Source organism: Pantherophis guttatus, chromosome 1, assembly GCF_059756535.1.
Source record: "Pantherophis guttatus breed Tessera chromosome 1, ASM5975653v1, whole genome shotgun sequence".
NCBI lineage: Eukaryota > Metazoa > Chordata > Lepidosauria > Squamata > Colubridae > Pantherophis > Pantherophis guttatus.
In genome coordinates, this window is record NC_142063.1 from 25,852,304 (window position 1) to 25,875,780 (window position 23,477).

Genomic DNA, 23,477 nt, shown 5'->3' on the forward strand with positions numbered 1-23,477 from the left:
GTTGTGCTTTCAGATATGCTGCCTGAAAATGGTGGCAGAAAAAAACACTGGAAAACAAAAAGGCAGCCTATGAGCAAAAGAGACCCTGCCATACTCAAATAATGTTCATCTACCTGTCAGATTTCCTGTCCTAAAAAATACAAAGACTGCCAAAGAGTCCATGATGAATATGAAAAATGGCACTCACAGCAGAATAGTTAGGTAAAAAGAATTGGCATAATCAAGATAGGAACATCCCCCTAATCAGGGGTGGGCTGTTGGGGGTTCACAGGGGTTCAGGAGAACCTCTAGCTAAGATTCTGTGCGGTACTTTGTGGCAGTTGTCAATATCCTATCTGAGGTAGGATTGCTTTGAGAAGGCTTGTTAATGAAGTCATCCAGCAACGTTGCCACTGTTAAATGTGACATGTGTATGTGTATGAACTATCCACTGTGAGCTGCTGGTCTGCAAGAAAAGTGTTTCCTAAGATTATTCCCAGACAGTTCTGTCCAACACTACATATGTGCCTGTGAAATGTAAACGTTCCATTTTCCAAGTGTGTCGTAAATTCTTGTTAAAGCAACATATGGTTTTTGCTTTCTAAATAGTTAATAGAACTCAACAGATTATGCATTGAATTACACTGGTCAGCTCAGAAGTTCCATTCATCTGGGCCTGCTGTCAGCCCTGGAGGCCATCTTTTTCTTTGGATCTTCAGGGCTGCCACATTTAGTGCTGTGGGAAACTGGGATGGGGGTGTCAGGGTTCCAAGGAATACCCCCAACGAAATAAAACTCCAAGGCCTGAAGTTCCTCAAAGTTCGAATTTATTAGAGATGTCATGTTGGCACATGTGGGAAAACCCAAATCTGAAAGCTTCCAGGTTTTCCACACCCAGCTAACAGTTCACAGCCCTGCCCCATGCCTATAAGTTCATAACATAGTCCAATTAACTCTTCACATTCAACTGGATACAATCTCCAGGCAGTCTCCAACAGATGCAGGCAAAAGTATCCTTGAATACGGAAGGTTGTTAGTCATAACTTTCTACCGCTCCAACAAAACCCCTCTCCCAATTTCCCAGGCTAAAATATGTGGCAGTTAGGAAGCAAAAAGGAAAACTGTCTTCTAAAACTGGCAGGGGGATTGCATGGAGTGGTGGAACTACTCCTTCCATAGTTTTTGGAACTATTCCTTACTAGATACTGATTTATACATAACATACAATACAAAATACAAAAATGTTACACAGCCTGGACTGATGGGGGGTTTTCTTAATAGATTTTAAATTGATTTTACATTGTTTTAATTTGGACTTTTAATTTTATATTGTTTTAAGGTGCAATTGTGCATTTTATTGTTGTGAGCCACCCTGAGTCCATTGGAGATAGGGCGGCATATAAATCTCATTAAACTAAAATTATTGTATTGGTTTAAATTTAAAATGAGAGGATATTTGTATTGTTATTTTGAATATTAATTATTAGCATTTTCTATGAATTCTTTTTATGTATTTTTTGTTATTGGAAGAGTATTTTTGGAATTTTTGTTTTTAAAAAAGATACCTGAAAAATTGATTTTGAGATTGGATGATTTAAATCACCTTTGATTAGAGAAATGTTTTTATACATACATACATGCACACACACATACATATACACATATATATTATTTAAATTTTAACCAATAAGGTAAAATGCTAATTTTTATTTAATAATTAGCATTTTACCTATTGGTTAAATTTAAAATAAGATATTTTCATTGTATTACTTTTAGTATGTTTTTGATGTATTTACTTAAATTTAGAGTAGGTATATTGTAAAATTGTATCTATTGGAAAAAGTCAGGCGTTTTTCTTTTTATGTTTTATGTATTTTTCCCTGCTATCTTCTACATTCCTCCCTTATTTTACCTTCCCCAATTTTCCCTCTTTGTATTATTTAGTATTTTATTATTATTTTCAAGAACTCAATAAAATTATTTGCACAAAAACGTTAATATGAATTTATTAGATTCACCAAATGGAAATTTTACCCCTGCATTTTTTTTTCTTTTGGTACAATGTCCTATACATTGCACAATGTGTGCTTTTTTAAAAATAAAATAAAATAAAATTCCCGTAGGGGAGAAATACAGGCAGCAACTTATTGTGGAACGTCTGGTCTGCACTTGGGCAGAAGAAATTAGACCTGTCCTTTAGGGCTTTACAAACTTTCAAAGAGATGTGTCATTAATAGAGGTTCAAGTAAAGCACTCCTTGAGACTGCATGGCCAACTTATTTCTAAGAATTTCTCTTTGCTTTGATCTGCTTTAAAGCCTCTTGCTCTTCTCCAACAGCACACTTTGTCTTTTCAAAGCCAGGAGTCCCAAATGTTAGAAATAGTCACCTCTGGCAGTTAAACTCAAGAATATTAGGTATTTCACTCTGGCTAGAAAGAATCTTAGTTAGTTCCACCCAAGAACCTTGGACTACCCTCCTAGGGATCATAAGATTATTCTTTATAAGGAAAAAGAAGAAGAAACTATTAGAGCAAAGGAGAGTTAAATCTGCTTCATGTTATACAAAATAATTTCATGGCCATTTCTGAAAGATGCTATTGATAAAGGATTTGTGAAAATCCACACACCTATTTCAAATATCTATGAGTATTTACTGGTGTTCTGAACAATCCTTTTAGCTTTTAATATAACAGCCATTTGGAAGGTTAAGCCTCAAACCAATGCATTTCTCCAATAAAGCATAAAAAACCATGCTTCTTATTCTAATCTTCCAAAATGTTGAGCTAATAATAAACAGATCATCCGTTTTTAAGGCAGTGCATATCAGCAACCTGGAAACTAGTTGTTGTTTTTTACAAAAGACCAGAAAACTTAATATATATGATAATAAGGAAATCTATTAAAGAAAATATAGAGGAACTTATCACATTGGAAAACCTGATAGGTAACTAATAATGACCCCCCCCCCAATCAAAAAGTGAACAATATATATATTGTAATTAGTTCCACATTCTGAAAAGGGCCTATGAATGTTTCCTTTGCTAGCAATTTATGCTTAGAAAATGAACACAACGAAAGGTTGCTGAGGGTTAACTCCATCGTTAACATTGAAAGGAAAGCATCTAGATTCCATACGGGGATGATTAAAAAGTAGTTTCACAGTCTTTCAGCTTCAAAATTTATTTGTTTGTTTGCTTATTTCCCAGTATTTATATCCTAAATAATAGATTAGATAATACTAAGATAAAGCATGCAATACACATAAATAAAGAATATATAAACAAAGTGCCTAAAAAGAATTCAAATGAGAACCAGTTTGTTTAGGTAGTTAAGACGCCAGGCTAGAAAGCAGGAGACAGACTCCTAGTGCAAACCTCCTGGAGCCTGTTTTACAGTCCGAGAAGTTGGGAGGTTCTTTTCTGTGTCTTTCAGAGGTGGTATTCAGTCGGTTCGGACTGGTTCGGGTGAACTGGTAGTGGCGACTGCGGGTAAGCCACCCACCTGTCCCGGTGTAATGCTGTCCTATTTAGCCACATTTTCGAGGCCAGGTGCAGGCATGGAAGGTGCGCGTGCGAGCAAAGCACATGCGCGGAAGGCCGGGCACATGCGCAAAAGGTGCACGTACGTGGCGAACCAGTGGTAAGAATATGTGAAACCCACCGCTGGTCTCTTTCTCTGCCCATTGTGCAACTATGGGTCATGCCCAGGGGTGGGTTTATTTATTTATTTATTTATTAAAATTTTATACCGCCCCCTCTCCTGAAGGACTCAGGGCGGTGAACAGCCAAGATTAAAAAACATATAATATAAACATTAAAATACATTTAAAAGAAAATTAAATCCAAAATGGCTCCCCAATTTAAAATGCCTTACCCATAACCCTATAATTAAAACAAATTTAAAATTTCCACATTTAAAAGGGGGAAGATTTAGGCCAGGCCGGCTTGATGAAATAGAAGAGTCTTAAGCACGCGGCGGAAGGTGCGCAGATCTGGGATCCTCCGTATCTCTGGGGGGAGCTCGTTCCAGATCGTAGGTGCCCCCACAGAGAAGGCTCTCCCCCTAGGGGCCAACAGCTGACATTGTTTGGCCGACGGCACCTGGAGGAGCCCCTCTCTATGGGAGCGTACTGGCCGGTGGGAGGCTATTGGTGGTAGCAGGCGGTCCTGTAAATAACCAGGTCCTAAGCGTTCCTAAGGGTTCTACTTACCTTTACTACTGGTTTGCAACGGGGCCTCGCACACTCTTCTGCGTCAGGGTCAGTGGGCGGGGCTGCCCGTCAGTTTTACTACCGGTTTTATAGAACTGGTGCGAACCAGGGGCAACCCACCACTGGTCATGCCATCTCTTATCTGATGGTTCCCTCGGGGACATTTCTTCCATCCATTTCCCAAGATCATACCATTACACCTGGGCAAGGCAACCTGATTGCGTAGAACACAAAACATTATTGGAGCACCTCAAAAAATTCTGGTCATAAAAGATTTAACTACCATGCTTAGCTGTTCCTCCTAACAGTTGCCAATAATGGTCAGTGGGATAGACAGCAATATCATTTCTAACATTGCTTAAATAAAGATAGAAGGTTTTGTTTCCAGGTTTATGTTAGAAGCAGACCATGCCAGTTCTTCAGGTCTCTCATCTCCATGGAATTCTAGCTTTTCCCTGAGCTGAAATCCCAGAGTACCTATGATTACCAACAAATGTGTAAATACAAAATTCTGAAAATCAGGAGAATGTGTCTGTGTATTAGATAATTCTCATGCCCCCACCTCAATTTATTTTAAACCTGGGAGTAAACTAAATTATTTTTGGATATGTATGTTAAAAGACTAGTAGTTAAATAATTAATTGATTGATCAAAGTAATAATGTTAATATCTACAGCTAATTTATTTGTCATCCTCCCATCCCCCCATTTGTATTTATTTATGTAGAAAATCTATTTTTATTTTACTGCCTACCTCTTTAACAGCTTATTATACATTATGCTGCCTACTCCTTTAACAGCTTTGAGCAGCTTGCTAAAATGCAGTAAAAACATTTGTAATAAAATTCTAAAAAAGAGAAGAAAGAAACACTAAACGTTTTATTTTAGCACTTTTTAAGTTTCTGTTTCAAAATCAGCCAAATTCAGCTTGGTATTGTTGCATTATGCGATTATTTTAGTACCTTAGAAGTCTGTCTATTGTTTGTTGCTTTTAAACCAGGAGGAAAAAAATTCCTTCTTGAAATATTGCCATGGTGAACTGGCTGACATTACACAGAGTGTACTCTCAGTACTCTATCCTGAAAAGCAATGAACTGGTTTTGCTATGCTTGACTTTGCAAAAGTAAGATAATTGAGGTTTTACTACCCTTTTATGTCTACCTGCACCAGAAGACTCTTCTATCTCCCAGTCAGGTTCTGCACACAACAGCAAGAACAACTACCAAAAATACAAAACAAGTTTACTATCACTATCTCCAGAAATCCGCCTAGCAAAATTGGAACAATAGTTGATTTTTTTCTTTCATTAGCAGCTTTCCTGTCACATGATAAACTGTTAAAATCTAGAAATGAAATTGCTTGGCATTTCAATCAAATGTGGAGCTTGTATCATCTTGCAGTCTCTTAACTGTATTAGTTATCTCCTGTGGGGAGTAAAACAATATCAATTGCCACAAAATCTCATTGTCAAGTTGCTACACTATTTTTTTCCTTTTGAAAAGTTCCATTGAACTTTTAAACAGATAGGAGCAAAGCCATGACTTTTGAATAGCACTGCAAAATGCCTGTGAAATAAATTCATTCATTCATTCATTCATTCGTTCATTCATTCATTCATTCATTCATTCATTCATTCATTCATTCATTTTTTCTGGTGGCTCTAGTTTCCACTTTCCTTCAATGCTATCCCTACAACAAAAACTCAATGAGGAATATTAGACCAACTCTATTGAACCTGAACTCAGAATGGGACTATGGTTTGTTTTCTAATTACAACTGTAAATACTTCTGCCTGTTTCCTAGTTTTGAACTATAGCATTAAAGTCATAACAGGGGAAGGGACCTTGGAGATCTTCTAATCCAATCTCCTGCTCAAGCAGGAGACCCTATGCCAGTGATGGCTAACCTTTTTGCCATTGCATGCCAAAAGTGGGGGGATGCGGGTGGGTGTGTATTTGTGCATGCGCGTGCCCACACCCATAATTCAATGCCCCCCCCACACCCCCGTGCATGTGTGCGTGACCCCTCTGCGCTCCCCCCGCTTTGGGCACGCAGGTGGGTTCGGTAGGCCTGTTTTTTGCTCTCCCCAGGCTCCAGAGGGTTTCTTGGAGCCTGGGGATGGTGAAAACAGCCTCCCCCTCCCCCCAGAGGCCCTCCAGAGGCCAGAAGTGGCCCGTTTCTCAACTTCCGGTGGGCTCGGAAGGCCTGAAAATCAGCTGGCCGGTGTGAGCATGCACACTGGTGCTGAGCTAGGGCAACACTTGCGTGCCCACAGATATGGCTCCGCGTGCCACCTGTGGCACGTGTGCCATAGGTTCGCCATCCCGGCCCTATGCCATTCTGGAAACATGGCTGTCCAATCTTTTCTTACAAACCTGTTATGATGGAGTATCCACAACCTCTGAAGGCAAGCCATTCCACTGATTAATTGTTCTAACTATTAATTGTTCTTAACTATCTTTGATGGGAGCTGCATTTAGTGCACATTACACTAATCAAGTCGAGAAATGTCAAGGACATGAGCAAGCATCTCCAGGCCATAACCGCATCCTGGCCATAACTGCTGCATCAGCTAAAAGTGTGCAAAAGCCCTTCAGGCCATCTGCTATTTGAGCTGGAGCTTTGAGCCCAGGAAGCACTCCACTCTGCCCACTAGATTGTGAATGCATCCTTTCTGGTGTAACAAAACCCCATTAAGAATGAAAGAAGGTATAGTCCTGAAATCAGACAACCTCTGAATCAACAGCCAATTCACCTTGCTGTATTCCTATTTTTTTATTCTCTGTGTTGATTTTCCCATTCGTTCATCGTCCTGAGCTTGTTCTTGTTCTTATGTTTCCAAAGTGTGTTCCTGTAATAGAATGAAGCTTAAAACCAGTAGAGAGTCATTCTCTTTCTTTTAAAGGAAATTAATCTTCTTGTCCAAAATGTAAATTCCTTATTCTATATCAGGGCAATGCTTTCATTGAACCAGCTAAAACAACAAAAGAGGAATGCGATTATGACACATCATGTTAATGTGTATATGTGTGAGAGGGGAAAAGAGTAAAATTGCAAACAAAAGAAAAATGAAACTCAGTTTTGCAAAACCAAAGCTTCATGAATACTCTGTGAGAAATTAGTCATACATAAAATCTGAGAGAAAAATGAGCTTTTAACAAGAGACAGTTTTGATAAGAAAATGAGTAGTTAAACCATTAATGATATTAATTTTTATCATAACAATTAATTTAGATTTTAAAGAGGCGGTGGGGAAAATTACAGCCTTTCATTTAATCACAAACTCTTTGGTGTCTAATGTCTAAAGAAAAAGTAGAGAATCACAAAACAACATAAAAGATCTGCACAAAATGTATGGAAATGGAAAGGAATAATGCAATATCAATTAAAATGGGAGTTTATACTTGATTAGTTGCTAGAATATACATGGAAAATCCACATAAAACTTAAATAATAGATGATGGGCATCAGTTCTCCTAAATTCTTGGATTACAGAAATGATTGTTGAGAGGGAAACTAAGAGCAACTAAGAAGATTAAAGGCCTGGAGACTAACAAAATATGAAGAACAGTTGCAGGAACTGGGTATGGTAGAGAAAAGAAGGGCTAGGGGGGACATGATAGCAGTATTCTAGTATTTGAGGGGCAGCCACAAAGAAGAGGGTGTCAATCTATTCTCCAAAGCACCTGCAGGCAAGACAAGAAACAATGGATGGAAACTAAACAAGGAGAGAAGCACCTTGGAATTAAAGAGAAACTTCCTAACAGAACAATTAACCAGTGGAACAGCTTGCTTTCAGAAGCTGTGGGCGCTCCATCACTGGAGGTTTTTAAGAAGAGATTTGAAAGCCACTTTTCACAGATAGGGTCTTCTGCCTGAGCAGGGGGTTGGACTAGAAGACCTCCAAAGTCCCTTCCAGCTCTATTCTGATTGAAGGGTTTGAATGGCTTTAGGAGACATATCTTCTATTAGATCAAGTCTACTTGATCATGACATAGATGTAGTTTTAAGATAGCAGAATGACACAAAGAGACCTCAGCTTCATTGGTGTAATTGTTGGAAATGAAAACAACTCTAGGATTAAAATTTCAATCTAATGGTTGTTCACAAATACGCTGTTTGCTGGACTATTGCTATTTTATTGGATACTCAGTAAAAACTCTTTGAATGAGAACTAAATTCAAATCCTAGTTCTTCATTTGCTCTTCTTTCTGTTGGTTATAAAATGATTATATCAGAAGAGATCTTAGAAGTCAATTAGTTCATGCTTTTCTCAAGCTAGGCTCCCCAAAATTAGTTATTGTAAACCAATTACTTTACAATTGGTTTACAACCAATTATTTTAAGGATTTTTCTGAACAAATCAAATGCCATTTACCTAATTCACAACTGTAGCAATATGTTTTTCTGAAGCACATTTTTGACAGGCAAGACAAGAAGCAATGGATGGAAACTAATCAAGGAGAGAAGGACCTAGAATTAAGGAGAAATTTCCTGACAGAACAATTAATCAGTGGAACAACTTGCCCCCAAGAGTCGTGAATGTTCCAACACTGGAAGTTTTTAAGAAGAGACTGCACAACCATTTGTCTGATATGGTACAGGGTTTCCTGCCTGAGCAGGGAGTTGGACTAGAAGACCTCCAAGGTCCCTTCCAACTCTGTTATTAGTTTATTCTATTAAATATGTAATAATGAAACATCAATAGTCAATGTTTTTAAAAATTGTTCAATTGATCCTGTTGATTTTAAGAATGAAACTGATTAATCAAAAGATTCTCGGTAGAGTTTATTGGAAGCACCAAAAAAAAGTCACTCATTGTGATGGGCAGACATATATGTTGAATTAATTAATTAATTAATTAATTAAGATTGGATACCAAATTTTCTTGGAGATGTGAAAGTCATACCCACAAATGATTTTGTTTGGTGAGCAATTAATATCTTTTGGCATTATATTATTATTAGCAATATTATTTCCATATCTGTGGGTGTTATTAAATATAGTACATTGCATTAATTTAAAAAAAAATGTGAAATTTTACAATTTTAGGACTTTGGTTATATGTGACAGGGAGAATTGGTAAGATAATTATTTTGAGAAACAGGAAAAAATATTGCTATCCTGGATATTAAGGACTGGATTCAAAATATGCATTATTTATTCATGTTGAAAAGGTCATATTTTCTACTAATCGGAAAACAATGCAGTATGTTTCCCTTAGGCACAATTTCATGATGTTTTACAATAGAGTCTTTTAAGTTATCATTTGATATACAATATTTAATATTAATATTTGATAAATAGATGAGATGCTTTGATTATTTTTTTCTTCTTGGGGTTTTGTTTGTTGTTGTTTGTTAGTTGAATATTTAAAATTTTAGGGGGGGTTTCATATTTATGCACTTTTAAAAAATGTAGTAAAATAAAGATTTTTTTTTTTAGAATCATCTAAAGCATCTACTTAAAGGCATATAGTAAAGATTGCTTTGTCTCTTCCACAAAATCACAGACACATAGGGCTGGAAGGCATCTTGGAGATCTTCTAATCCAACCCCTTGCTCAAGGCAGGAAACTTTATATTATCCCAGACAAATGGTTCTCCAGTCTTTTCTTGAAAACTTCCAATGATGGAGCACCTACAACTCCAGAGGTAATATAAGTAGCATTTAGGCTTATATACCATATCACCCCATAGTACTCTCTGGATGGTTTACAAGCATTATTTGCATGTTGCCCTCAGCAATCTGGGTCTTCATATTACCAACCTTGGTAATATGGATGGATGGTTGAGTCAACCTTGAATCCTGTCAGGCTGTTGGCAGAGTTTGCCTGCAATACTATGCTTCAACCACTTCACCACCAGGCAAGCTGTTCCGTTGATTGTTGAATTGTTCCCACTGTCAGGAAATTTCTTCTTAGTTATAGGTTGAATCTTTCTTCCACTTCCGTTACTTCTTGCTATGGAGAATAAGTCAACCTCCTCTTCTGTGTTGACAGCCCCTCAAGGACTGGAAAACCGCTATCATTCCAGTGGTCGAATTCAATTTTTTTTTTACTACCGGTTCTGTGAGCATGGCTTGGTGGGCATGGTGTGGCTTGGTGGGTGTGGCTTGGTGGGCATGGCAGGGGGAGGATACTGGAAAATCTCCATTCCCACCCCACTCCAGAGGAAGGATACTGCAAAATTCCCATTCCCTCCCCACTCCTGGGGGAAGGATATTGCAAAATCTCCATTCGCACTCCACTCTGGGGCCAGCCAGAGGTGGTATTTGTCGGTTCTCCGAACTGCTCAAAATTTCTGCTAGTAGTACTCCAGAACCTGTCAGAACCTGCTGAATAGCACCCCTGCCCTAATCCTTCTCTTTGATAAGCTAGACATGCCTAGTTTCCTTAACTGTCCATTGTACAGTTTAGCCTCTTATCATCTTTGTTGCTCTTCTCTGCACATGTTTTAAAGTCTCAGCATCTTTTTTTTTATCGCGATGACCAGAAATGGATGCAGTATTCCACACATGGCAGTAGAGTGAAGTATAAAGTGATACTATCACCTTTTGAATACAAAAAAGTTCAAAACTGGTACTGAGCTTAAAACAAACAGGGATCTCCTGAAATGATGTCACATTGTGTATATTTGTGCATGCATCCACATACCCAGAATCAAATTTAGTTTAAAGAAATTTAGTTGAAGTCCAAGGCACATTTAGCAGACTCTAAATGCAATGGATCAAATTTCCATTTTAGAGTAAAAAAAAAAAAAAGATGGATTGAGCCTATTGCATCCAACAGAGACTTGATAAAATTGAATTTATGTTACTTTTACATGCATATGTGGCAATTTGTGTCACTGGTGTAATAATGCCATATGCAAATGATGTCATCTTTGGAATTTGTAAAATGCTTTTTACACAAATGAAATAAGTACCTGTGGATGACAAATATTCAGGAAGACCCCCTCTTTTCAGGAAATTCCCTCCCTTGCATTATGCAAAATCTTTGAAGGAGGTAGTCCACAAAGTCGCATGCATTTTCATCGCCTTGCCTTAAAAATAAAACAATTTTATGTGAAGAGGTACTGAAGGATAAGAAAAGGCTGGTGGAGATTCAGAGAATCCATTGTTTTGAAAATCCGAGACACATCTTCACTATCTATTTATTCTGGCAAGTGGAACTGTGCATTATTTTTCATCACAGATTCCTCATCCCCACTATGCATTTTATTTCAAGATATTGGTTATCAAGCTGATTCTCTTCCATGCAGAAAAGCAGACTGCAGTGCAGTTCCTCCCAGGATTGGTAAGAAACTTTCATGGTAGAGGGGAAAAAAATTAGCATGTAGTTTATGTATCTTCCGTATCCTCCTGATAACCAGCAGACTTTGAAAAATGATCGTTTGAATGCCATTCATTTGAACCTTATGATGTGAAGCCAATTGCATATCTGCAATGCCAATAGAGAACAAGCCAAGTGTTGCATAAAAGTTCTAAATTTGTTTTAAGCATAGCTATCAATTACAAGACATTATGTGCTGTTATATTCTCAACTACAACATCAAGCTTAACATTCCTTCTACCAAGAGGCAGGAACTCTCCAGGGATTAGAATTTCCTAGGATTGTACTCTGGGACCTGAATACAAAGCATCTTCACTGCCACAGAGCTGTAGTCCTATATTTAAATATTTATATTTTATGATTACATTTGATACCCCTCTCTGTTCTGATTATGCATGCAGTCAAAATAGCTTACAGTAATTAAAAGAAGATACAAAATAAACACATCAAGAAAAATAAAATTAAAATATTCATAGATAAAATTTCCAAAGTCCTCTTCTGAAGCTTATCTCACGCTGAGAACTATATCTTTGACTCACTTTGTATACATTTTCCATCCTTTCTGGAAACATTGTAAGAAATGGAGGAGTTGATACTCAACATGTGCATCTTGTGGTTCCCTTTTTGGAGTTCATTTCTGAAGTGCATGGAGTCTCAGTCTAGATCAAGACTAGGAAGTGTAAATGGAATATTTTAGGAATGGAAGTCCAGTATATTTCATTATTGAGCAGGACAATACTAATTTAGTTGTTCAAAGGATGGTCTGGTAGTTTTCTAGACATTAATTATCAGAAGTTAATCCTCTGAGGTGGTTTATGCTTCCAGCTTGTGGGATTAATTTCAGGTATAATCAAATAGCATTACTGTAATGATATGTGAGAATGGCCTTGGGAGTCAGAGCTGTAGACTAGTAGCAGTTGAATGCTTAGATCAGGGGTGTCAAACTGGATTTTTTCGAGAGCCAGATTAGCATTGTAGTTCTACTCCAATGGGGGGAGGAGATGGGACAGACGCCTCCTGCAGCACCCTGCCAGCAAAAATTGGGTGTGGGGGGCAATGTGTGCCCCCCCGCACTCCATTTTTGGCTTGGATGCCCTCCTACAGCACTTTGCCAACCAAAACGGGGTGCATGGCTGGCAAAGTGCTGCAGAAGACCATTCCAGGCCAAAAATAGGGTGCACCCCATTTTGGCTTCCAGAGGCACCATGGGCTGGTCCTTTGCTATTCCAGGCCAGCCCTGTGTGCCAGATGTAAGCATCCTATGGGCCAGATGTGCAGGCCTTGAGTTTGACACCCCTGGCTTAGAAGAAATCTGGATGTGGCAAATGTCTTAGAAGGGACTCTCCATAATTTCATGGGCTGTAAAGACAATGGGGGGAGAAATGAGAATCTTTCAGACTTGCAAGATTCTATTAACCTTACCTTACAATAGTGTAGAATTAGTTCATCTGGTTGTGCTTCATATCTGGACTATCTCACAAAGTTGACAATTCCAGCAAAATCTGGAAGTTTATTCTCAAGATGTTAAGGATTTTTTTTTACATCATTAATCTGGTTGAATTAGTTATAATCTGTTTGTAATTTTTGGAGGAACCAATTCCACCTCCTTGCTACACAATTAGAAAATGATGAATGAAGAGACACAGACACAGACACATATCTGTTTTAGAAGAAGCGGATATCTTTGAAAATTATTCTTTATGCTGGAAATCAGAACAGAGGAGAGCAATTAGGCTTTCCTTCTTGAAAATAATTTTATTAAAAATGACAACTCTATAATTAAAAAGTAATACATAGTACAAAAAATAAAAAGCTGAAGGTGCAGGAAAAAAAAGAAAAAAATGGAAAATAGGCACTAAACATCGGTTGACTAAGATAGCTCATTTCCCAGAACACTAAACATGCCAGAGACCACTATCTTGCCGTCTCCTTGGGAAGAGCAGCTGTAAGAAATACTTGTGGGTGATCTCAACTCTTCTTCTTGTCCAGAGAGGAATTACAAAGAGCAGGTTACTTGCTGGCTCTTCAATCTGTCATGGTGGGTAACTATTTTTAGTGGAGCAGCCTTTATTTCACAATTTCTTCCCAGATGTCTGAGAGCAATTAGGCTTCCTTAACCTTTTGGTGATGGCCCAAATCCAGGGGTGAAATCCAGCAGGTTCTGGAGAACCAGTAGTGGAAATTTTGAGTAGTTCAGAGAACTGGTAGCAGAAATTTTGAGTAGTTCAGAGAACCAGCAAATACGACCTCTGGCTGGCCCCAGAGTGGGGTGAGAATGGAGATTTTGCAATATCCTTCCTCCAGGAGTGGGGAGGGAATGGGGATTTTGCAGTATCCTTCCCCTGGAGTGGGGAGGGAATAGAGATTTTGCAGTATCCTTCCCCTGCCATGCCCACCAAGCCACACCACGCCCACCAAGCCACGCCCACAAAACCGGTATTAAAAAAGTTTGGATTTCACCACTGCCCAAATCCATATTGTTTACATCAAAATCCAGAACTACAAGAGATGTTTATATAACTTTGTCCTGAAAAAGCAAATTCTAATTTTTTTCCAAAGGTGTTTTTTTCAAAAGGCAACTGGACTTTCTCTGTTTTTTCTTGAAGACATTTCTTCTCATTCAAGAAATTTCTTCAGTTCCGGACAACCATGACCTGAATGGCTGAGAATCTCCATAGACATCGACATTTCTTCTAACTTTTGGGTGCTTTCCCTTTATCAAGTTCAACTTCAAGTTTCTACCCATTCTTAATTAAGTACAAAACTATGGTGGAATGATATTTGCTGTCCCCTTACTGATTTCTATCCTTGCCTCTATTCCCAATTACTCCTGTCACCCAATTTCCCTGCCGGGTAATGGCAAGGAATAAAGCCTATCAGATTTTATGTATCTTAAATGGGTTTGGAATAATGAGAAAATACAATTTTAATATTTGTACAGCTAAGGATGATTTAGAATTGCCTCATTCATGGTCTAGTGATGAAATAAAGAAAATATCAAGGGAACATGAGAGAGAAAAGATATTGCCAGGAAATATTTGTACTACGATTAGGTACATGTGTGTGTATAGGGGTGGGGGCTGGGGCAGGGGAGCAGGGGGAAGACTAGCAAACTGAGCTTGAATTTTGCAATCCATTTACTTTATGTTCCAGGCTACCACAGTAAACATTTCTGTTGCTACAGCAAAGTTGCAAAGTATCTCTAAGATAGATTGATCGATTCATTATGTGCCATCAAGCATTTTTTCTGATTCCTAGGAACTAGATAGATAGATTTTCTTCATGATGAAAAGATATCCTATACAACTTCATCCCATACTTTTACACAAATACATTTATATAGCCATGCTGTTAGAGTTCTGACAGATGCCCTAATTAATTCATGAGCCACATCTACTTACCTATAAAAAGGTAAAGGTTCCCCTCGCATATATGTGCTAGTCGTTCCCGACTCTAGAGGGCGGTGCTCATCTCCATTTCAAAGCCGAAGAGCCAGCACTGTCTGATGATGTCTCTGTGGTCATGTAGCCGGCATGACTAAATGCCAAAGGTGCATGGAATGCTGTTACCTTCCCACCAAAGGTGGTTCCTATTTTTCTACTTGCATTTTTTAATGTGCTTTCGAACTGCTAGGTTGGCAGAAGCTGGGACAAGTAACAGGAGCTCACCCCGTTAGCGGCACTAGGGATTCGAATCACTGAACTGCCAACCTTTCGATCGATAATCTCAGTGTTTTAGCAACTGAGCCACCATGTCCCTGTTACACACACTTATCTATACATCTATATATTTATAGATGAATAGGGGACTGGAGGCTAAAACATATGAAGAACGGTTGCAGGGACTGGGTATGTCTAGTTTAATGAAAAGAAGGACTAGGGGAGACATGATAGCAGTGTTCCAATATCTCAGGGGCTGCCACAAAGAAGAGGGTAGAGTCAAGCTACTCTCCAAAGCACCCGAGGGTAGAACAAGAAGCAATGGGTGGAAACTAATCAAGGAGAGAAGCAACTTAGAACTAAGGAGAAATTTCCTGACAGTTAGAACAATTAATAAGTGGAACAACTTGCCTCCAGAAGTTGTGAATGCTCCAACACTGGAAATTTTTAAGAAGATGTTGGATAACCATTTGTCTGAAGTGGTATAGGGTTTCTTGCCTGGGCAGGGGATTGGACTAGAAGACCTCCAAGGTCCCTTCCAACTCTGTTATTCTATTTCTATTATCCTATACATATTTCATTATATCCCTAACAAAAGGGCTAATACTCAATGAGCTCATTTTATCCTTCAAAAATGGGATTGCTGCACCAGCTCACTTTACTTGGAACCCTAATTAGTTTCCTTGCTTCTTTTACTTATTAGGCCATGGAGAAAGTTCAAAACTGGACTTCCATCCTCGCATTCTCATCTGAAAACTCATTTTCTTACACCCAATAAACGTTGCTTCAAAGCAAGCACAAATTGTGCTTTTCATGTGTTGGACAATAAATACTTTTCACTTCCCTTCCTTTCTGTCAAGCCCATTAGGAGATCTGAAAGCATCAAGGGAGGCAGGGCTAACTGTTGGAGATGTTCTTTTTCCTGTTTGTCTTCATGATGGCATTAAGTCGGGACACTGCTAGGTGCTAGGAATGGTGAAAACTGGAACGATTTTAAGCTCTGAAACTTTGATCCTTCTCGCTAATAATCTTGTTACTCCCTGGGCAGAATGTAATGGTGTTTGTTTTTAAAGTTCTTTATCTTATTCAGAAACAGCTTTTCTTGTTCGTTCTGGCTTTAGCATTTTCCTCCCTGTAGTGGTACAGGCTGATAACGCCCGCCATGAATCAAAACAGGCATTGCGTCTTTCCAGAGATGATGTGAGAAACTCTGTGTGGGGGAGGGGGAGGGGAGGGAGGAAGCTGTATGCAGTTATTCTTCCCCCCCTCACCCAGCCTTGCAAGACAGAGAGCTTTCCCAAAAAGTATGAAAACTGTTATGTATTGTATATAGTTGTCAGTCGAAGTTCTCAGTCTGGTCCTCTGTTGGAGCGGGAAAATACTCTCTCCTGATTGGTTGTGGGCTGATCAGCTTCCCTATAAAAGGAGCTGCGTCAGCCAGGGAGCAACAGTTGCCTCACAGGCAGTATTGAATGAAGAGCTGTTAGAAATCACTCTGGCCTCACTTCCATTCTTCACCCAGAACATAATAAAAACCCATGTCATTTCTCATTGCCTTGTACTTAATCCCTGTACTTAATCTAGGAACAAGAACTTTCTGTGGATGTTACAAAACCCTGAGCCTCCTCTGAAAACCAACTCTCCTTTTAAGTCCTGGTAGGAATCCCTGCAACACAATAGAAGCTGCCATTTATCCCATCCCATCCCCTTCCCATCCCCATCTATCTAGCAAAATAGTATCTGTGTTTACACAATACATTCAGCCACAAGTTGCTTAGCCGATGTTAAGCAATGAAAAAAGTCAAGAGGCAGCTCAACTGATTATAAGCTATGAAACTAGGGTTGTTCATCTTGAGGCTCCTGTACTATACGAAGCCTCCGAATCTGTTCTTTGTCTCTCTGGTGTATTTTCTGACTAGATTTGTGATTATTTTTGACATGGTTTCTGATTCCTTTTAAGTAGGGAGTACACCAAGACAGCAGGATACAGCCAAAAGAAAGCTGAGGAAAACTTTACTTTTACTTTTACTTTTATTTGATTTATATACCGCCCTACTCCTCAAGGACTCAGGGTGGTGAACAGCCAACAATAAAATACATACATACAAAAAGTATGTAAAAAGTATGAAAAAAGGCAGAAAGGAGAATTTCTCAAAATTATAATTGGAAAGTAAGGAAATACATATAAAAAAGAAAATTGTGGTTTCGTCCAAATCTGTGGAACAACTTGCCTTCAAAATGGAACAACTTGCTTCGACACTGGAATTTTTAAAGAAGAGATTGGATAACCATTTTTCTGAAATGGTATAGGATTTCCTGCCTAAGCAGGGGGTTGGCCTAGAAGACCTCCAAGGTCCCTTCCAACTGTTCTATTCTATTCTATTCTATTCTATTCTATTCTATTCTATTCTATTCTATTCTATTCTTCCATGACCCCATCACTTTAGTAAGGTGGTTCCTTTCCCCTTCCCCCTGAATAGGAAGCACAGGTAGGGATGAGGTGGGGTCAAAAAGGTTAAGATGTTTGCTACAACTACACAATCAAAACCCCATTAAGTTTCCCTTGCAAATTGTATCTGCTGTATTGACTTATTTGAACTCTCCAATGGATCCCCCAGAGTACCAAAAAAAGTCAGTCAGTGTTGCACTAAACCTCTTAATAGATTCATTTCTTGGTTAAAGCATATGAAATGAAGAGGGCTTGCTTGAGGATGAAACCCAAATACCATTTCATCTCCCTTCTCAATTTCCCTTCCTATTTATCCCACATCTGCCTTCTTGTCCCTTTAAAAGCCATCACTGCCCTGCAGTCCAACAGGAAAACATAAAGTACTTCTCTTCTGAATCATCAGCCTGGTGGGTGGCGACAGGATTGGCAGACCCTCAGCAATTTATTTTAGGACTCAGGAAGAAGTTTGGGTAAGCTGTCATCTTCCTGTGTTAGTTTGGTAAAACTGGTATCTGGTACGACAAGCAAATATGTAATCAGATTTGAAATATAGGGAAAAGGATGGGTGAGGGGGCAGCTATCTGAATACAGGGATGGCTGCCAGCTTTGCAGCATTGGCAGCAATGAAAAGAGTCCAGGTCATTATTTCCCAGGAAAATTGGTAACATTCAAGCTGCTAATTACATTATGCTGGTGGGTTGCTTATGTTTGCAATTTTGCATGCGTGCGTTTGTGAGTACTAGGGAGAATCAAATCACATACAAGTAATCGGGACTCCTAAGCAGTAACTGAATGCATTTGAAAGATGGCATCCTACCTGCTCTGCTTTCTGAAGGGGAATATTTCATGCCATCTCTGGCATCTGGTCCAACTGTTTGGAAACTCCTGATAATGATTTCAATAAGTTCAGTTTTTTCAGAACTTGTGTGACTTCTTTTCAAGCCCGGAGCTGCTCTTGGTATGCCTTTAAGTGGTATGATGGAAGCTATACTTGAAACAGGAGCTGGTAGGATCAGAGTAAAAACTAAAAAAGATTCCATATTGTATGAATTAAATTCATTTAAATTCACTTGATTTGATTCATCCCCAATAATATAATATTTGTCCCTTCTGACACATTAAACTTTCAATAAAATACTAATTTCAATGGTCTTTGGGTCTGGAGTATCCAGTGAATGCCATACATTCTTCTAAGCTAGGGTTTGTTTTAGCCATTGTTTGTTGAATGGTTGGATTCACACATCCCTCTAAATTTTACATATGGCTTATAAACTACAGGTAGTCCTCAGCTTACGACCACAATTGAGCCCAAAATTTCTGTTGCTAAGTGAGACAGTTGTTAAGTGAATTTTCCCCACTTTATGACCCTTCTTGCCACAGTTGTTAAGTGAATCACTGCAGTTATTAAGTTAGTAACATGGTTGTTAAGTGAATCTGGTTTCCCGCATTGACTTTGCTTGTCACAAAGTCGCAAAAGGCGACTACGTAACCCCAGGATATTGCACCCGTCATAAATATGAGTCAGTTGTCAAACATTGGAATTTTGATCACATGAACATGGGGAAACTGCAACAGTTGTAAATATGAAAAATGGTGATCAGTCATTTTTTTTCCAGTGCTGTTGTAGCTTCGAGCTGTCACTAAATGAACTGTTGTAAGTCATGGACAACCTGTATAGTGGTTAGGTTTATTGCACATTTGAGACAGGGCCATTTGTATTCAAAAAGGGATTCAACAAATGCAAGCTTTTACAATAACACCAAGCATCCTTCCTCAGCAGCATGTATGCTCATTGCTCATGTGGAGACAGTTTGGGGTCCCAAAGCCATGTGCTCCTTCATAAGTCTATTCACAGGGAACCTTGGAGGCATTCATCTCCCCTCTCTCAGAAGGGATGGGTTTATTGGGTTTGTATTGGGGTTTTATTTCTGTAAACTGCTTGGAGTCACCATGAGTGAGTTGGGTGGCAATATAAATTTTCTTAATAAATATTTTTTTAAGAACTACCCTAGTAGAGAGTGACTCAACTGTCACTTTTGTCCAACCAGGGCTATACATTTGTTAAACAAACAAACAAACAAACAAACAAACAAACTAAATAAATAAATAAATAGCAATATAATTTTAAATTGGATGTTTTAAATTTTTGGGGTTTTAAATTAAGCCAAATTTATTTAATATTTTTAAATTATTTTAAATTGATGTTTATTCTGTTTTTTAATTAGGCTGTACACTGCCCTGAGTCCTTCGGGAGAAGGGCGGTATAGAAATAAAATTATTATTATTATTATTATTAAATATCCAGGTGGTCACTACATTTCTTTTTCTTCTCCTTCTCCTTCTCCTTCTCCTTCTCCTTCTCCTTCTCCTTCTCCTTCTCCTTCTCCTCCTCCTCCTCCTTCTTCTCCTTCTCCTTCTCCTTCTCCTTCTCCTTCTCCTTCTCCTTCTCCTTCTCTCCCTCCTCCCCCTCCTCCCCTTCTTCCTCCCCCTCTTTCCACCATAAACAGAAGGCTAGGCATGGAAGAGAGAGAAGCAGAAGAAGGCTGACTTCAGATTTATCTGAATTATTATCTGAATTAAGGTCTGACTTCAGAGCTTAATGTATCAGTTTGTGTTTTAAAGCACCTGAATATTTCAGAGGACTGAAATAGTTTCCTTTTCCAAATCACTTAATAGCAAAGGCTTACAAGAGAAATGAAAAGGAATGGAAATATAAGTGTGCTTACTGTTGCCAATAGCTGGCTGCCTACCTAGTTAAAATTTTCCAAGCCTTTGCCCAAATCTTGGAACAATATATTTTAAAACATATAAATCTACAGATGATAGGGCTCTTATTTTCACCCAGGTGGGAATGCCTCTTTTCAGATGTCACCTGCAGCTACAACATTGATATACTGGAAAAGAGACTGTTTCTTCAAAATGTTTGTTAATAGCATTTATAGCACTTAGACTGATATACTGCTTCATAGTGCTTTTACAGCCCTCTCTAAGTGGTTAAGAGTCAGCATATTGCTCCCAACAATCTGGGTCCTCATTTTACCCACCTCGGAAGGATGGAAGGCTGAGTCAACCTTGAGCCTGGTGAGATTCGATCTGCCAAACTGCTGGCACCCGGTGATCAGCAGAAGTAGCCTGCTCTCTATACTGCACTCTAACCACTGTGCCACCACGGCTCTTATGCAGCTTTGGTCAATTGATGACATGATGAATCGGTGAACTGAAACTCATCTGATTAATCAATTTAGATTTTTGTATAATCTGGCCATAAACAATGAAAAAAGGCTCCACAAAACTTGCCGAGAGTGAATTTAAATAATTATTTTACTGATTTCTACCCAAAATCTAGATATCTGGCTTTTCTAAAATAGAGATTTCCTTTTATCTCTTGCTTTTTTAATATCATATATTGCAGTTCTTAGATTCTTTTGGATTTTGAATTCTCTGTGGATCGATTTTAAGGGGAGAGGATCAGGGAGTGGGTAGTAATTCTGAAAATAAAACAAACTATTCATGGTTTTTTATGCCCAACTGCTTGCATTGATTCAAATCTTTGTTCTTCATCATCTTTTTGTCTAGATTGGTGTACAATCTGCCATGTTCGGTAGTGTTTAATGGTCATAAATCAAAGTCTCTTTGTCTCTTAAGAGAAATGTGAGCTGTGTTTAGGAGATAATGGGTTGCAGTTAAGGAAAATGCGCATCTTTACCCATATGGATTGGTTTGTATGCCAAGCCACTTCTCATTCTTGTGCAGTATGACCTAGTCACTACTCCTGATTTATTTGCTAGGTGATTAATTATCCTCATTTAATACTTGCTTCTACATAATGTGCTGTGTTTCATTCATTTATTTGCCACATTTCAGGGAAATGTACACATTTTAATAAGTTCCAGTCTCATATGAAAAGTTTAGACAATAAAGGAAGAATATATTTGCAGTGCTATAAATCTAAAAGAGTTGCCCTATAAATCATAAGGGAACCAAAGCAAAGGAGGAAATAATTTCCTTCCTTCCTTCCTTCCTTCCTTCCTTCCTTCCTTCCTTCCTTCCTTCCTTCCTTCCTTCCTTCCTTCCTTCCTGCTGTGCTGAGTTTTCAGGAAGATCACTCATTAGTGGCAGTAACCTGTAGATATTTTAATATTGTTGTATCATCTTTTCCAACAGAACAACATAGCATGACGCAGAAAATGTTAAATAAAATTATTCAAGTAGCCAAATATTTCCTGAATTAAGGAGAAAAAGAGAGACATAATTAAAATAAGAAAGAATTAATTAGATGTCATATTAGGCCTGTCTGCCCAATCAAGACTGAGCCCAGCCAGTTTTCTTGCAGTGCGATTTCTCCTGCACATTCTACTTGTAGGCTTAACAAGACGTTGCAGGGAATCAGCTTCAAAGACAGAATGAATCAGCCTGAAGGAACATTATGAAAAGAATATTTCTTCTGCTGCTCATAACCTACTCTTGTTTTGAATGCAGGAAAGAAGGAATGACCCAGAAATTCATAGGTTTTGCTCTGGAACTGGGAAACCCATTATTTGCCAAAGATTGATTATGTAACCTCAGCTCCTGCATCTGAGAACATTCGACAATAACAAGGATTGGCTGTCTGCCTTATGTACATTGTGAAGAGAAGATTTGGTAGAGTGTCTAGCTGATGAGCAAGGAGATACTCATGTAAGGGATATGATAGCCACAGATATGATTCCCAGCACCAAGAATGGAGATGAGGCAGCAGCAATCCTAAAGAGGCAATCCAAGCAGCAAACTGCTTCGATCCCACAGAAGACCTGTAATGTGCTTTTAGTAAGACTTCTACTCTGAAGATGGAAATCTTGGAGAAAAATTCTAATATAAACCTTAGGTTTTAGCATCCTAAAACTTTTGTTTTTGCTGCTTCTCTTAGTGTCTTTGAAATGGGAGATTGTGGCTTTTTGGATAGATGGAAGTTGTTGGGGATTTATATATAGCAGGAGCCCTAGTTAGAGGATGTGCTATTGAATATTGAGTATTGTCAACTCCATACTCTATACTCCCTTAAAGAGTGCTAAAAGCATACTGACTAAGTAAGTAGCAGTAGATCCCATTTACAAAGAAAAATGTTCATAGCATAGTTTTCTTGGATGCCAAATGTGGGATTACCTCATTTTTTAAAAAAAAAATATATCCTGCCTTTATTATTTTTACAAATAACACAAGGAGGTTAACACACCTAATACTCCTTCCTCTTCCTACTTTCCCCTCAACAACAACCCTGTGAGATGAACAAGGCTGACAAAGAGGGACTGGCCCAAAGTCATCCCATTCATTTTCCATGCCTAAGGCAGGACTAGAATTCACAGTCTTGGCTTCTAGCCTGATACCTTAACCATGAAATCAAACTGCCAACAAACATTCATTATATTAGAAGTTATATTTTTAATAAATACATAGCATAGGAAAACAATTTGCTCCTTAAACTAGATTTTGATGGATGAAAAGCATGAGAGAGAGAGAGAGAGAGAGAAAGGGAGGGAGAGAGGGAGGGAGGGAGAGAGAGGGAGAGAGAGAGAGGGAGGGAGGGAGGGGGAGAGGGAGAGGGAGAGGGAGAGAGAGAGAACATTCCCTGTGTCTCTTAAACATTAACAAATAAAGACAGCTTGTGAAGATTTCCTTATTTAGCTCTTGTTATATGCCTTAGTGATCAAAACAACTCATGGCTGCAAAGAGACGGTGTGATCTTGAACAAAATGTAATTTAGAGAAGTGTCTTTGTGCTCAATGACCTAGCTATTTGTCAGTATTAATTAATAAGAACAAGTTTGGTGTAGTGGTCAAAGCATCAGGCTAGAAACCTGAAGAAAGTTCTA

At 38.6% G+C, this 23,477-nt stretch overlaps 1 long non-coding RNA gene across 1 annotated transcript; it reads left to right on the forward strand.

The window, feature by feature from the left end:
* Positions 1 to 9,701: 9,701 nt before the first annotated feature.
* Positions 9,702 to 14,541, forward strand: LOC148116362 (uncharacterized). Its single transcript, XR_015734446.1, has 2 exons — positions 9,702 to 9,842; positions 14,128 to 14,541. It is a non-coding gene; the product is annotated as an uncharacterized LOC148116362 (long non-coding RNA).
* Positions 14,542 to 23,477: the final 8,936 nt, after the last annotated feature.